The sequence below is a fragment of the Mustela erminea genome, chromosome 12 (assembly GCF_009829155.1).
Source record: "Mustela erminea isolate mMusErm1 chromosome 12, mMusErm1.Pri, whole genome shotgun sequence".
NCBI lineage: Eukaryota > Metazoa > Chordata > Mammalia > Carnivora > Mustelidae > Mustela > Mustela erminea.
This window is the reverse complement of record NC_045625.1, coordinates 51,340,285-51,358,336: the sequence shown is the minus strand read 5'-3', so window position 1 is coordinate 51,358,336 and position 18,052 is coordinate 51,340,285. Positions and strand designations below refer to the sequence as shown.

The following is an 18,052-nucleotide window of genomic DNA, read 5'->3' as shown; positions in this document are numbered from 1 at the left end:
AATTGAGTAATATCAGTCCTCTGACCTTGTTCTCTTTCAGTATTATGTTGACTGTTCTGGGACTTTTAACTCTCCATATAAATATTGGAATCACTTCATTAATATACACAGAATAACTTGTTGGGATTTTGATTTGGATTCATTGTGTTTTAATATGCATTGATGGTCAATAATGTTGAGTATCTTTTTATTTGTTTATGGTCATTTGCATTTTTCTTTGGTGAAGTGTGTTCAAATATTTTGTCTTTTACATTGAGTTATTTTCTCATTCTCGAGTTGAAAGAATTCTTTTTCTTTTCTCTCTTGAAGTCCTTTGTTAGATATTTGACTTGCATTTTTTTCTCCCAGCCTGTAGCTTGTCTTTTCATTCTCTTAATAGCGTATTTTACAGATCACAAGTGTAAGATTTTTCTGAAATTTAACTTATCAAATATTTCTTTGATATTTGTTTGATATTGATTTTTTAAATCAATTCAATTTTTTATTGAATATGATTTTTATCAATATCAATTTCTTTGATATTGATAATTCTTCTTTTGGCATATCTTAAAATTATTTTCCTAACCCAAGGTTACAATGATTTTCTCCTGTTTTCTTCTAAAAGACTTATAGTTCCATATTTTACATTTAAGTCTATGGTACATTATGAGCTAAATTCTGTCAAATGTCTGAGGTATCAGTTGAGGTTCCTTTTTTAAACCAATGAACGTTCAGTTGTTCAAAAAATGAACAAAATTTATCAAGAAGATATTTTTTCCACTGAATTGACTTTTCATCTTTGCCAGCAATTCATTGATCATGTTTATATGAGTCTACTTCTAGATATATTTTCTGTTCATTTGATCTATGGTCTATACTTTCACCATTACAATATAGTCTTGTTTGTTGTAGTTTTATATTAAGACTAAAAGTTGGGTAGTGGGAGTCTTCCAAGTTTGTTCTTATTTTTCATAATTATATTTGTTATTTTAACTCATTTACCTTTCATATAAATTTTAGAATCAGTTTATCTATATCTACAAAAAATCCTTTGGGGGTTTTGATTGAAATTGTGTTAAATCTTTTATTATTATTATTATTATTTAAAAGATTTTATCTATTTATTTGAAAGAGGAAGAGAGTGAGAGAGAGCATGAGAATAGGGTAAGGGGCAGAGAATGAGCCACCCAGTGCCCCTGTGTTAAGTCTACAGATAAATTCGGAAATTATTGATAAAGTAACTACATTGAGTCTTTTAAATTATGAGCATGGTATTTTTATCAGCTCATTTAGCTCTTTGATTTCGTTTTTTTCTTTTCTTTTCTTTTCTTTTTTTTTAAGATTTTACTTGACAGAGCTCACAAGTGGGCAGAGAGGCAGGCAGGGAGAGGGGGAAGCACTCTCCCCGCCGAGCAGAGAGCCCTATGTGGGGTCCCAAGACCCTGAGATCATGACCCGAGTTGAAGGCAAAGGCCCAACCCACTGAGCAACCCACGCACCCCTAGCTCTTTGATTTCTTTAATAAGCATTTTGTAGTCCTCAGCATACCGACCCTATACATCTTTCTTAAGATTCTTACTTAAGTACTGAACTTTTTTGAGCTATTTTAAATGGTGCTGTTTTAAAGTTTGGTTTCCAATTGTTCATTGCTAGTGTATAGAGACATAATTGCTTTTTTGTAAGAAGACTTGCATATTTTTGTATATCTGACCTTATATTCTGTGACCTTGCTAACTCATTTAGTTTTCTGTAGATTCTTTGGGGTTTTCCACGTAGAAAAGCATGTTATTATCTTTATCATTTCTTTCCTCCTGCTTGCTGAAGTTCTAATTTTCACTTTCTCTCTCTTTATTTGTTTGTTCATTTACTAAGATGGGAACTTAGTTTTTTTTTTTTTTTTATTTAACATCTCTATTTCTTTACAACATATGAATTTACTGGTATAAATTTTCCTCCAAGTATTGCTTTGGTGTATCCCACAATTTTGATATGATGTATTTTCATTTTTTATTCACTTTAATATATTTCCCAATATTCCTGAGACTTTTTCTTTGAGCAGTGGATTGTTTAGAAATTTGTTGTGTAATTTCCAAATATTTGGGGGAATTTACAAATATCTTCCTGTTATTCATTTCTAGTTAACTCCACTATGGTCAAAAAACACACTTTCTATGTTTTTATTTTCTTTAAATTTGTTAAGGTTTGTTTTATGACACAAGATATGGTCTATATATAGAATATATAAAGAATGTTTATTCAGCTGTTATTGGGTCAAGAAGTAAAAAAATTACAATTAAGTCAATTTGGTTGATGGTGGTTTTAGGGATTATCTGTCCTCACTGATTTCTGTCTAATCATTCCATAGATTACTAAGAGAAGGATGTTAAAATCTCCAACTTTAGTGGCGAGTTTTTCTATTTCTACTTTCAGTTCTACCATTTTTTGCTTTATGTATGTTGAAGATCTTTTGTTAGGTGCATTTACATTTAGGATAGCTCTGTATTCTCTATGCATTAGCCCCTTTATCATGGGAATGTCCCTTTTTATCCTTGGTAATTTTTCTTCTTCAGAATTGTATTTTTCTGGACTGACATCAACAAGATGGTGTAATAGGAGTACTCTACTATAACCCTATCACAAAGCATCAATTCTGACAATCGCCCAGGGATGAGAGTGCCGTTGTGAGAGTCTAGGAGTCCAGCGGAGAAGTTCCAGCACAGTCTTGAGGCAAAAAAATAAATTCAAAAGTAGATGCACTGAAGAGGGAAAAGACAGTTTCATTTTGCCCATATCCCTTCTCCCCCAAAGCAGTATGGCTCAGTGCCAGGAAAGACCTCCACAGCCCATGATTTTTTTCCACAAAAGAAAGCGAGAGCTAGGCTTCTCCAACTGTTCAGGACACAGCCAAGAAGTCCACTTCTTTCTTGCTCCTTCTTTGCTGGGATAATCTATAAGATCTACTGGACTGGGAGAGACTGGGAGATAGTATGTAGAGCTCAGAGCTCATCAAAAGAACACTACTAATTGCTTCACAGTTCTTCCCACTAACTGATTCATGATATCCATCAAGAGACTTGTCCACTACCCACTGGTGAATTCCTTGTCTGTGGCCCCCCTGGCTGGGCCACAGGAGCCCTTATTGGTCTGTGTGCCTCACTCATACCCCTTTCTCTTCCCTTCCCCACCATCTGTGTATATCTCCCAGTGTGGGCTTCCATGGATGGTAAGATTTAGCTGTTAGAGGCAGTCAGCAAGCAAGTGAAGAAAGTAGGCCAGACCATGGGATTAGGAAAAGGTTTACAAACCTGAGCATTTCAGGACACTGCCCTAGAGAAAATAATCAGGAAGCTCAAAATATCCAGCCTGGCTTTGCAAGACTGAGAGAAGGCATGCATTTTTTTAAGAATTCCTCCCCAAGAAGGAACAGGAAGTATGAGGTAGGCACATCCATAGAAAAGGTGTGAGAAAGGCTCAGAATCTTTAGACAGATTGACAGGTGAAAGCATATCTCTCCCAAAGCAGTCGGTAAGACTGGAGGAAGTGATAGCTTCTTCAAATATGAAGACATCAGTGGAAATTCAAAGAACACAGAAAATCAAAGAAATATGACTCCATAAAAGGAGCACAATAGTTTTCCAGCAAATGATCAAAAAGAAATGGAAATCTACAAATGGCCTGACAAATAGTTTAAGATCATTATATTAAGGAAGCTCAGTGAGCTACAAGAGAACACAGACAACTCAGTGAAATCAGGGAAACAATCTACAAACCAAACAAGAGGTTCAACAGAGAGAAAAAAACAGAAATTCTGAAGCTGAAATATACAAGGAATGAAAAGAAAACTGTAATAGAGAACTTCAAGAATAGACAAGACCAGCAGAAGAAAGAAACCATGAACTCAAAGTCAAGCCATTTGCAGTTATCCAGTCAGCATACAATAATACCACAGAAATGCATAGTATCATAAGAGACTACTGTGAATAATTATATGGCAACAAACTGAATAACTTAGAAAAAATAGATAGATTCCGGGCTCCTGGGTGGCTCAGTGGGTTAAAGCCTCTGCCTTCAGCTCAGGTCATGGTCCCAGGGTCCTCAGATCTAGTCCCGCATCGGGCTCTGCTTTGTGGGGAGCCTGCTTCCTCCTCTCTCTCTGCCTGCCTCTCTGCCTACATGTGGTCTCTGTCTGTCAAATAAATAAATAAATAAATCTTTAAAAAAATAGATAGATTCCTAGAAACATATAACCTACCAAGAGTGAATCAGGAAGAAATAGAAAATCTGAATAGACCTATAAATGGTAAGGATTTTGAATCAGTAATCAAAAGTCCCCCAGTGAAGAAAACCCCAGATGCAGATGGGCTCACTGGTGAATTCGACCAAATATTTAAACAAGAATTAATGCCAAACCTTCTCAAACTATTCTAAAACAACAAAGAGGAAGAAACACTTCTAAGCTCATTTTACCAGGCCAGCATTACTAGACAAGGGAACTATAACAAAAATTATAGATCAATATCTCTGATGAGCATAGATTTAAAAAGTCCTTAATAAAATCCTAGCAAACTGAATTCAGCCGTTCAGTAGAAAGATCATATATCATGAGGCAGGACATATCTCTGGGATGCAAAGATGTTTTAACATATGCATGTATTGATACACCACATTAATAGAGTGAAGGATAGAAATCATATGATCATTTTAATAGATGCAGAAGAAGCATTGGCAGTATTCAACATCCTTGCATTAAAAACTCTCAACAAATTAGGCATGGAAGGAATGTATTTCAACATATTAAAGACCATATATTAGAAGCACATAGCTAACATCATTCACAGTACTGAAAAGTTGAAAACTTTCCTCTAAGATTAGGAACCACAAAAGAATACCCACTCTTGTCATTTCTGTTCAAACACAGTATTGGAAGTACTAGAGCAGTTAGGCAAGAAAAGAAAAAAAAGGTTCCAATAGGAAAGAAAGAAAGAAAGTTGCCACTGCAGGTACATAATTTAAAAATAGAAAATTCTAGGGCGCCTGGGCGGCTCAGTGGGTTAAGCCACTGCCTTTGGCTCAGGTCATGATCTCAGGGTCCTGGGATCGAGCCCCACATCGGGCTCTCTGCTCAGCAGGGAGCCTGCTTCCCTTCCTCTCTCCCTGCCTGCCTCTCTGCCTACTTGAGATCTCTCTCTGTCAAATAAATAAATAAAATCTTAAAAAAATAAAAATAGAAAATTCTATATAAAAATTGGTTAATTAATGTTTGCTCTGGCAGCACATATACTAAAATTGGAACAATACAGAGAAGATTAGCATGGCCCCTATGCAAGGATGACACACAAATTCGTGAAGCAGTCCATATCTTTTATGGAACTAAAGGGTATTATGCATAACGAATAAGTCAATCAGAGAAAGACGATCTCCCTGATATGAGGAAGTCGAAAAGCAACATGGGGGGTTTGGGAGGTAGGAAAAGAATAAATGAAGCAAAATGGGATTGGGAGGGAGAAAAACCATAAGAGACTCTTAATCTCGTGAAACAAACTGAGGGCTGCTGGGGGGAGGGAGAGAGAGGGTGGTTGGATTATGGACATTGAGGAGGGTATGGGCTATGGTGAGTGCTGTGAAGTGTGTAAACCTGGCGATTCACAGACCTATACCACTGGGGCTAATAATACATTATATGTTAATTAAAAAATTGGTAAATTAGTTTGGTGAAATTTCAGGATACAAACTTAACATGCAAAATTCAGTTGCATTTCTACACACTAACAATGGCCTATCTTAAAAAGGATGTTTAAAAATCCCATTTATAGTATCACCAAAAACAATAAAATACTTAGGAATAAATTTAACCAAGGATCTGAAAGGCATACACACTACAAACTATAAAACATTAGAGAATCGAAAAAGACTCACAAAAAAGAAATATATCACATTTTCTTGGATTAGAAGAATTATGTTGTTAAAATGTTTGTAGATTACCAAAGTAATCTGTAGACTCAAACTAATTACTACCAAAATTCAATAGCATTTTTCATAGAAATAGAAAACAATGCTTCTAAAATTTTTATGGACACACAAAAGATCCTAAATAGCCAAACCGATCTTGAGCAAGAAGAACAAACCAGGGAGCATCATGCTTTCTGATTTCAAAGCTACATTACAAAGCTCTATTACAAACCAAGCTATAGCTATATTACAAAGCTATAGTAAGCAAAACAGTATGTACTGACATAAAAACAGACACATAGATCAATGAAATAGAATAGAAATTCCAGAAATATACCCCCACACATCTGGTAAACTAATCTTTGACAAGAGTGTCAAGAACACTCAAGGGGGAAATTTTACTCCCTTCAATAAGTGGTATTGGGAGAACTATATCCACATGGAAAGGAATGAAACTGGACCTCTGTATTACACTGCTCACAAAAATTAAACTCAAAATAGGCCAAGTACTTAAATGTAAGACCTGAAACTGTAAAAGCCTCAGAAGAAAAATCAAGGAAAATTCTTCTTGATATTAGTCTTGGCAGTAAGTTTTTGGATGTGACACCAAAACGTAGGCAACCAAAGCCAAAATAAGCAAATGTAGCTAAACCAAACCAAAAAGCCTCTGCACAGCAAAGGAAACAACAAAGTGAGAAGGGAACCTACTGAATGGGATAAAATATTTGCAAACCATGTATCTGATAAGGCATTAATAACTAAAAATATAAAGAACTCTTACAACTCAATAGTCAAAAGCAAAACAAAACAAAACCCAAATAATCCAATTTAAAAATTGTCAAAGGAGCTGAATTTTTCCATAGAAGGCATAATACAGATGGCCAACAGGTACATGAAAAGGTAGTTAACATTAGTAATCATCAGGGTAATGCAAGTCAAAACCACAATGAGATGTCCTCTCATTACTATTAGGATGGCTGTCATTAACAAGACAAGAGATAACAAGCATTGGTGAGGATGTGGAGGAAAAGGAACACTTGTACACTGTTAGTTGGATTATAAATTGGTACAGACATGGAAAATAGTACAGACGTTACTCGAAAGTTTATAAACAGAATCAGCATATGATCCCACAATCCCATTTCTGGATATATATCCAAAGGAAATTTAGTCATGGTCTTGAAGAGAGAATCTGCACTCCCATGCTCATTGCAGCATTTTTCACAATAGTCCAGATGTGGAAACTCATTTAGGTGTCCATGAATGGATGAATGGATAAAGAAAATGTGATACATATATCACATTATAATGAATATTATTCAGACATAAGGAAGGAGGAAACCCCACCATTTGCAACAACACGGATGTACCAGAAGGCACTCTGCTAGCTGAAATAAGACAAAGAGAGAAAGACAAATATTGTATAGTATCACTTATATGTGGAATCTAAAAGCAGAAAAAAATGTGGAACTCATAGAAATAGAGAATGGTGCTTGCCAGGGGATAAGGGATGGGGGGAATGAAATGTTGGTCAAAGGGTACAAACTTTCAGTTATAAGACGAGGCGCTAATATACAGCACGATGGCTATAGTCAATGACTCTGTATTGTACACTTGAAGTTTGTAAGAGAGTAGATCTCAAGCATTCTCACCGCACACTCTAAAGGTAACATATCTGCTGTGATAGATATGTTAGTTAGCTTGATTCTGGTAAATAATTCATAATGTATATGTATACCAAATTATCACATTGGGGGGAAGGGAAAGAATTATCCTTTTTCTTATATTAATATGACCATTCTAGTTTTCTTCTGGTTCGTGACTGCATGGTATAAATCTTTTTCCATCATTTAGATTTTAGCCTATATGTGTGTTTTAATATAAAAGGGGTTCCATATAGAATAAGAACCCAATTGTATTAGATTATCAAATAACCTGATTACCCACCTATTGACTGTATTCAGTCATATGACAATGGCTACTTTCAAGGAAAGCTGTGTATGGTAGTGTTTTAGCTGGACATACTGTCTGCACACCCAAATACACATGTATACACATACATTCACATACATCCAAGTTTGTTTCTTTTTTTTTTTAAGATTTTATTTATTTATTTGACAGAGAGAGATCACAAGGAGGCAGAGAGGCAGACAAAGAGAGAGGGGGGAGCAGGCTCCCTGCTCAGCAGACAGCCTGATGCGGGGCTTGATCTCAGGACCCCGAGATCACGACCCGAGCTGAAGGCAGAGGCTTTAACCCACTGAGCCACCCAGGCGCCCCCCAAGTCTGTTTCTAAAGAAAAGAGTGAGAGAGGATGTTTGATTTAACAGCTAGCTCTCTGTTTTAATGTATCTTTGTTATCTGTATCTGTCTTTACATATGAATTAGGACATATGAAATCTTTTTTTTTCCTTTTTGGAAAAAATAAAATAAATTATTTGTTCATTTTATATAACATTTGAATTCTCTTATTAATGTTATTCCTGCTTAAGTTATTCCACATGCATTGACTATAAAAACACATCATTCCCAGGAAAGTGTAGAAGGATAACTTTTTGTCTCTGTTTGAAGAAATATGCTTACTTCATCAATGGAGTTTAATGTCTCAAATTTCTTAGTAGTCATTAGTTTTCAGCAACATATAGACTGTTTCTATTTCAAAAAGCATTTTTCTTTAAAACAAAGTTAGGAGTTGGAATATCAGCCATCTGAAGTGTGTCCCTATGAGACTGGAATCAATTTTCAGACTTTGAGGAACAAACTTTCATCCTAGGTGAACACAGAGTATGAGTAGGTGTGAGAAGAGCAGCCTGGCTGGTATATGAAATCACTGTCGGAGGTAAGCAGGTCACACGTGGCATTTTATTAGGGCGTTCCCCCTTCCCTGATGAAAACCAACTATTTTAATTTATTTTTAAACTCCCCAAATACAAATACTCCTTTTATATAATATGTTGGTATCTAAACGCATGTTTCATACATTTAAATATAGAAAGTATCTTATTGTCAAGCTAAATATAATGTGTTGAAATAAAAAACAATAAATCTAGAAATTATTTATCAGCCTTTGTAATGTTTTCCTAGTCAGTTATATTTATCTAGTTTGAAGCACCCAAAAGTGAAAATTATATTTAGAGGGAAAACATTTAACTGGATAACAGAACATTATATTATAAAATGTTATAAACATTATATTATAAAATGTTATAAAACATTTTCCAACACTGCTTTCTTTATTTTCACCTTAGCCCCCTTTTCTTTTTGATTGTCCTTATCCATTGAACAAGACCTGAAAATCAACTTAATTTTCCCTGAAATTTGGAAATTAAAGTCCAATAATATTTGAAGACATTCATTGTCCTTTGTTCTATCTAGACATGTTAACTTAGTGTGATTTTAAATGTGTTTTTCTAGTTTTGAAAAATATTTGTCATAATATTTCTTCAAAAATTAACCTACTAAAAATTACTTCCTAAGATACATTCATATATCTTAAACATAAAGATAGTTCTTAAAAGTAAAGAACAATATTTGGTTAATAGCACCTAAACTCGCACCAAACTTGTAAATATGAACTAAATACCTGGATTTAGAGGGAAAAAATTCACTGTACAGTAGAAAGAAATAAATTCAAAACACTCCTTTCCCAGACTCACAGATTATTACCCAAAGCAGCCTGTATAAACAAATCCTTGTTTCCACTTTACTCTGTGCAATTTTAAATATTTCTTCATTCATAGAGAGAACATTTACAAAATTAAGATATAGCATGTAAATGTGAACGGAGTATGGTGCTCTAAAGATGGGGAATGATTATTTAAAGGTGAGTGTGATGCTTAAAATTTCATAACCTGGAACGAAAGATAAACAAAAAGATAAGTGGTTGACAGAGGGCCACTTACAGCTATGGTCTCAGACTAATACAATTTTCAGTTAATAAGATTCAGACAGAACCAGAAATTTTTAATTTAGGGCACAGAAACAAATCAAATGGCACAAAACAAATGTCATATAAAACAATTATTGAATGCCATAAGCCAGCAAAAAGGTTTATGAATCTCAGAATTGACTCTGATTTAAAAAAGCACAGGAGGATATTCAAAAGCAAAGTCAAGGAGAAAATGATCAGTGTACAGCGATTATAGAAGCGAGGCTGGCTTTTAAATAATTGACATATCATAAAATAATTTCAATCATTTTACAAACACTTAATTAGTATTTTCCTTAGCATAACAATAAGCCTATAGTCAAGTAAAGAGTCTGTGATTAACAAACTCATCTGTTAAAATTCATCTGACACACTAGTTATTATTCTGTTTGGATTAGCCAATAATTACAGGAGGGAAAATTTCACCATCATGTTGAAGTTACCTAGTGGAAATGAAATAAGGATGCTCTTGAAGACCTTCTTTTGGAAAATGCCAGTGCCAAGAACATGTAGACAAATCTTGAACGGTCACATAGTTTTCTGTAATTTCACTCATGTACAGCAGAGGGCAGTAATATAATTATAGTAGTTGAACCTGAAGGGAGTAATTATCTGTGATTCTGGGATTCACCGGAAGTAGTAAACTAGAAAGTCTTTCTCGTCTTCATCAATGAATAGTTTTCTCCTATCTAAATAGGGAAATTCTTTGCATGAAATTTACTTAATTTTTATAGCTGAAGGGCCATAATAATAGAAAGTTAATGTTGATTATTCCCCCAGAAATCAACAACACAACGAGTGATCTTTGAACATCATAAACCAGCTTCCTCAGAAGACTAATAACACTCTATCAACCTCTCCCCCAATTCCTCTTGCTCTCACATAGCTACACTCACCTAACTACATCTTCTCCCCAAACACCGTCCCAGAAATCTAAAAGTGGAAAAACTTTTGGCTATGTTAGCAGCTTTTTATGATACAGTTGAAACATTGTCTGATCGTAACGATCTCCACAAGGTGATGGAAACTTTAAGACAAGTGGAAAGACCAACAATTAGCTGTTATGAAAGAATGAGAAAGTTAACCGAAATCATACTCAAATATGTTGTTTCATCACAAAGAGAGAGAACAGATGGTTAAACAGTTTTGTGGTCTTCATTGTCTGGGTAGAATTAATAGAATAATTGCCACTCTTAGCAAAGCATAACGCAAGCATAGTAGACAAAAATGATCACTTGCTTATAAAATTAACTGCACTAGATGTTTGGGCTCTGCTCTGCAGAAGTTGGAAGTCTAGTGGCAGACTTCAAGCATGTTAACAAATACATTAAATAAAATGTGGTAAGTCCTGTGGGAACATAGAAAAGGGCATGACTCGAGGAGCCTCTGGGAGCCAGGAAAGGGCTGTGGAGACACTAACATTTAAATTGGGCTTTGGAGGATGGGTAGGCATTCATTAGTTTAGAAAGTGGTAGAACAAGCTTCCAGGAAGATAGGAACTGGTCATATCAAAGCTTAGAGTCATAGAAGGGTAATCATAAGGTAAATACATCTCCAGCATTCAAGGCAATTGGAAGCCACAGTTCTGTATTAGGTAGAAAGTAATTTTATTATGCTATTAAGGTAATTCACAATGGATGCTTAAGAAACTTAAGAGAGGAGTTAGCTTTGAATTTTAACAGCACAGACTCTTTACTTGGGGGCATGTGGGAGTAGGGAGAGGTGATTTGTTTCAGTGCTTGCTTTTTAGTACAGCATTTTCCTTTTTCAGGAAGCTGATTGGAGTCGGGAATTTGGTAGCTTATTTTAGAAAGGTTGTGACTCTCAAGTCTAGAAACTTCTGATTACCATCATGATTTTATTTCATACCCAGAAAATATAGACACAGTATTTTTTTTTTCTGTTTGCTTGTTCTTCTGGCCACTGCATTAGTGTCCAAAAATTAGTTATGGTCAGAGCTATATTGTCAGAAGTAAGTGTGCAAATGAGAATTATTTTGCAATCAGAACTCACTATAGAGCAAACTATCAATATGGTTATGGCCTAGGTATTTTTAAGAGCCAGTGAAAATATTTGAGATCTGAAAAATAATTTATTGGCTTCAAAATATAAAAATGAAATGGGAAAATAGGAATTGATAGATGTTTAATTGCCTACAAAAGTAGTAGTAACCACTCAACTTCATCTCAACTCTTTTCTCACTTTTTCAAACGCACTTAATATGGGACATGGATGCCTTTTATATCTTCGATGTGACTTAGAGTAAGGCCTCTAAAAAAAAAAAAAAAAGGTGTCCATAGCATTTAAGCTCTTCAAATTTCTCCTCTCACCCTGAGTATTGTGTCCACATTATTTTATATTTTTATGCTCCTCTGGGAATCTTTGATTGTAAGAATCTACAGCATCTGTTTCCAGGGAGACAGCAGGTAGAAGGAATCACGAGAAACATAGGCCTCAACTCCTGCCCCCAGCTTTATTTCATTTTTGTTAACAGGGGACTGGTTAACAGAGACTCAGTTCCCCCATGACACTGCTTAGCCCAGAATCGTGTCTGTTGCCTCATTCTTCTGGTTCTGGATAGCCAAAGAACTAAAATATGTAAATGAGCTATACTTAGACTTATAGATAAATTTAAAATTCTTAGATAGGAGATACCGTGTTGCCAGTTTACAATATCTTGGTTACACAGGTTCCTTTCTGTTAGTTATCTAAAACTTAGAATTTGTATTTGGCTAGAAATGTGTTACAAATGCTTGATAGTTTTTGAGACTGGCCCATAGAAGCCTCACAGATACATGATGTACCTGAATATTTTAATCACAACATTGTTGAAGATACATTTTCTCTCCCAATTATAAAAAGCAGAGACTCAAACATCTATGTTTACATCAGTGTTCATAGTAACATTATTCACAATAGCCATAATGTAGAAGGAGCCCAATTTGCCACCAATGGTTGTGATGGATAGACAAAATGTAGTGTAGACATACAATGGAATACCGTTCAACCTTAAAAGCATTGAAATTCTGATACATGCTACAACATGAGTGAACTTTGAAAACACTATGCTAAATAAGATCAATCAGACATAAAAGGACAAATATTGTATGATTCCACTTACTTGAGGCACCTAGAATGGGCAAATGCCTAGAGAGAAAGTAGAAAGAAAGTTTGAGATGAGATGGCAAAGTTATTGTTTAGTGTGTACAGAGTTTCTATTTGGTATGATGAGAAAGTTCTGGGAAAGCATAGTTCTGCAACATTGTGAACGTACTTAAATGTTACTAAAATGTACACAGAATGGTAAATGTTAATTATATTTTACCACAATAAAGTATAGTTTATACAAACTGAAATCATTCTTGAGTTTCATCTCCACTATGAATCTAGCTTCTCAAGTTTAGGACAAGGAAAGGGGACAGAGCATGCAGTATCTGTGAGGAATGACACTAGAATTTGGTATAAAATAGAAAAAATTTAGAGGCACCTGGGTAGCTCAGTTGGTTAAGCACTGGAGTCTTGGTTTCGACCCAGGTTGTGATCTCAGGCCTGTGAGATCAAGCCCCACGATTGGCCCCACGTTCAGCGGGTGTCTGTCTGGGGTTCTCTTCCCTCTGCCCCTCCACCTCCCTCCCTCCACGCTGTGCTGGTGCGTGCGCGTGTGTTCTCTCTCTCCAATAAATCAATAAATATACACCTTTAAAAAAATTAAAATGGAAGAATTTCATATTTTTCTAATTCTCAGTGTTTGATAAAAATGTAATAACGTAACACAACAGAACAAGTGTCCGTAGTTTATATGTAGGGCATATAAAGGGCATCCTTAGTCATGCCCCATGCCAGCCATCCAGTCTTCTTTCCCATCTCCTTCTGCTTCTGTCCAAGGCATCATTAGCACCGAGGAAAAGAGGCATTATTCCCATCTGGTGAAGTGGGATGAGTAGAAGTAATGGAGTAACAGGAAAGCAAGGTCCTGGCCAGGATCACATAGAAGCTGTGCCTTTATAAGTGAGGATGGCCCCTGCTTTTGTTGTTTATTTGGAATTGAAAAGGTAGAGGCCAAACCACGCAACAGTGTGAGTTCCAAGCATTGTCACTAAAACCTTTTGACTGTGTATGCTTGAGGTGCCGACCACGGTGCCGACCACGGTGGGTGCTTCCGGCTGTCTTGCTAAGGGTGTCTTGGGGTCCACTGTCCCCATCTTTCTTATTAAGAGACCCGTTTGTTTGTTTGTTCGGAGTAATGATATTCTCACTTAAAAAACTTGTCTTTCAGCCTTTCTTTCACCGGGGCATGGCGAGGTGGTACAGTGCAGCCAAAGAAAATCTTCTAGGGAATTTTGGGAAAGTCTTAGCTTTCATGATGAAGGTGCTTCCTCTTCCTCTTCTCCTGTTTGTCCAGTGAGGCATGGCAGTGTAATTCCAGAAGTTTTAACAACTCTTGTTTTCATGGAGATGAAAAACACTTGCTAGTTCGACAGTGCAGGAACTTAGGAAGAGCCCAGGCTCTTGAAGAAGTTGGGCAGTGTAGATTTCCCAAGTCTGGGCTTCCTGTTAGCTGAGAAAATAACGATCTATCTCTTTATGCTACTGATAGGTAGGCATGGCCATGCATCTCCTGGGGAAGGGCAGAAATCCCAGATGGAAGGAACAGAAAACCTGGAGATCAGAAATAGGAGGTGTGTGGGGTAGAAGAAAGGGATGGAACATATGTGGTTTATTTTGGTTGGAGCGTAGAGTATGTAAGAGAAAGTAAAGGGAAATCATTTTAAAAGGCAGTTTTAAGCCAGATATTAAAAGGCCTGATCTTCCAGGTCAAAGAATTTGGCTTTTGTTGTAAAGGAGATGAAGAATCGCTCAAGGCTTCCGGAACAGCAGAGTACAGTGATGAAAACGATCCTTTGTCAAGCAATGACTTGCTGCAGGAGTTCAGTGGCGGAAAGGGGGACCAAGTCTGAGACTGTTACTCATCTGAGTTAGAATGAATGAAGGCTAAACCAGGCAGGGACGGTAGGAATAGATGGGATGGGTGAGTAATGGGAGATACTTTCAGGACAAAGAAGACAGATGTTGATGTGTGGAGTAAATGAAGGGAACCTTGTCTGTTTCTGACTTTTATATCTTGATGGTTGAATGTCAAATACATGGGCTGGCTAGGAACCAGGGCTTTTTTCTTTTTGAGTAGAACATAAAGGAAATACTAAAGTTGAAGATTTCTTTCTAAACATGAAAACACTAATGGATGGTCTGTTTATTTCTTCTTTCTAACTTCAAAGTTTCCTTGGTGAAGATTTTAATAAATTGAATCCTTTGGAATGAAGTCTCCATGAGGTTAGACACATTGTTCTGTTCACTGTTGTTTTCTCGCACCTAGACAAGTCCCTGGCACGTACTATACCTTCAGTAAATATTTGTCAAATAAATGGATGAATGGATTGTTCATTATCTTGGGAAATTTTGAGGTGTGTAGTCATTCTTTATTTAATAATATCCGGGATTTTTAGACCAGAAAAGGACTTTAAAGTTTCCCTGGTCGAGTCTTGTATTTTCAAAGGAAACTGATTCACAAATTATGGTGCAAAGATAGGATTTTTTAAATGTATGTGTATTACGTTTTTAGGGACCAATAAACCAAAAGGAGAAAATAATATTTGTGTGCAAATCTGCTCAAAAACCATCTTTGTATAAATAAATATGTAATTTTTGGTTTCTATATGCCTAATACTGTTCAAGATGTAGTAGGATGATTAAAAAGAAGATTCAGATCTAATCCTTATCCTCAAGAAATTGCAGTTCAGGGGTGTCTGGGTGACTAAGTGGGTTAAAGCCTCTGCCTTCAGCTCAGGTCATGGTCTCGGTCTCGAGCCCCGCATCAGGCTCTGCTCAGCAGTGAGCCTGCTTCCCTCTCACTCTCTGCCTCTCTCTCTGCCTACTTGTGATTTCTATCTGTCAAATAATTTAAAAAACTCTTCAAAAAAAAAAAAGAAATTGCAGTTCAGTTAAGGAGATAAAATGAAGGCATAGGAAATACCTAGAGCACAATCAAGAACTATAATTGGGTAGGTTTGCATATATGGATTCATTAAAAGAAGAAATTAATGTGACCTAGAAACTCTGTTCTGTAATTTTTTAAAAATATTTACATGAGAGCAGAAATGATGCAATTTATTAAATTATCAGTTGGCATGAAGCTGAACAGAGTGGAATTCAATATGAATTCAAAACAATGGGGTGAATGTAATGAGGTGAATTTAAATAGTGTAAATAGCTTAATAATGCTTAATAAGAGGTTAACAATAACTGAGATTTTACTATGAAACAGGGACTATTTAGTGCTTTACCCTTGTTATTTCACTTGGTCCTTATATTACTTCATGAAACTTTTTTTTTTTAAAGATTTTATTTATTTGAGAGAGAAAAAGAGAGCATGAGCACATGAGCAGGGGTGAGGGGCAGAGGGAGTGGGAAAAGCAGACTTCCTGATGAGCAGGGAGCCAGAGGCAAGACTCCATCCCAGGACCCCGGGATCATGACCTAAACTGAAGGAAAGCCTTAACTGACTGAGGCACCCAGGCCTGCTATGAAACTTATTTTAATTCTTGTTTTTAAGGGTAGGTAATATTCCCAGAGTCACATAATTCATATGATAAATCTGTGCTTCAAATTCAGATCTAAAACTCTTATCTCCTACTAAATCATATTGCCTCAATAGCTTTAAAAAGGATAAACATGAACTTCTGTTTTTATATATTTAGTGTGAAGTCCCTCACTAATTTGAGGTACAAATGAGGTCATTTATCTTTATAATAAGCAGATTAAATATTCAAGACCCCAGTAGCTCAATTAGCAATGTGTCTGTTCCAAAAGGGGCTTTTTTTTAATTGCCCAAATTCTAACTCTGACGAAGACATTACTTCTGATTCCAGTAGCCAAATAAGGAAAGAACTGGCAAATCTCTTTGGGATTTGAAAAGTTCCAGTTTCCAGGGGTCATTGTTTTTGGTGCAGCCTTATCTGTAGTTGAGAACAGACCACACAGAGTTTGAAACAGCTTTCTTCTTTGAAGAGGAAATGGCACCATTGCTAGGACAGAACACTGTGTAGGGCACACTCATCCTCTATCTGGGAGGAGGACCCCACACTTTCCAGCTCTTGCTGGACTAAGAGCAATTACAATGGACTTCCAAGTTGACAGCTTGATGGTTTACATTCATATGCTCAGCCATTGTCCCAAACATACCTCCAGCAACAAGTGTCAGACTGAACCTTCAGTATCAGCCATGTGCCATGTCAGAACTGGCCCTTACACTGCACTTTTGTTCTAGTATTGAGTCTGGGTTTACCAATCCAGACTGTTCCTTCTATGATGGGACCTTTCTTATCATTGGGCCTCAATCAAGAACATCCCAATCCTCAAGTTTTAAAATAATGTCAAATTTTGAAGAAGAAGAGGCCTTGATGCCTTTCCTTCAGGGCACCGTGTGTTGCATGCATATTTACTTAACTCCTATCTACCCATAAGTTCTACATATGATACCAGTCATGTTGATGGCTCCCAAATGTGTACTTGGAGCTGAAAACCTTTACCAAGAACTTCAAATTTGCATGTTCATTTGCCTGCCCAACATCCTTACCTGGAGATCTTCCAGGCATTTCAAATGCAATAAATCCCAACTAGAATTTTTAATTTCCTGCTTCTAGACCTGTTCAACAATCATTTTAGAACCTCTAAAGACTCAGATATTCAATCCAAAAATCTGAAAGTCTGACTGGATCCCTTCCTTCTCCTCTTTTTCTACATCCAATCCATCAGCAAATCCTACTGGCTCAATCTTTATAATATGTCCTAATTCCAGCATATTCTACTTCTCCCCTGCAAATGCCTTGGTTCATACCACCATCATCTCTTGCTGGCACTGGTCTTCCTGCTTCAATTCCCCCTTTTCTAACCTCACAATCCATTCTCTCCATAGCAGAGTGGTCTTTCAGTAATGTAGTGAAATCATATCTTTCCTCTACTTAAAATCCTTCAAAGGTTTCCTATTAGTCTTGGAATAGAATCCAAATTTCTTCCTTCATTTTATACCACTTTTTCTTTCACTTTTTCTAACTGCAGTAATCCTTGTCTCCTCTCTGTATTTAGAACACACAAAGCAACTTTGTATCTCAGGTCGTTGTTTTGCCGTTCACACTGTAG

General features: G+C 36.3%; 1 non-coding gene across 1 annotated transcript; it reads left to right on the top strand.

The window, feature by feature from the left end:
• Positions 1-5,239: 5,239 nt before the first annotated feature.
• Positions 5,240-5,342, top strand: LOC116571202. The gene has a single exon (XR_004277771.1). It is a non-coding gene; the product is annotated as a U6 spliceosomal RNA (small nuclear RNA).
• The last annotated feature ends 12,710 nt before the right edge of the window (positions 5,343-18,052 follow it).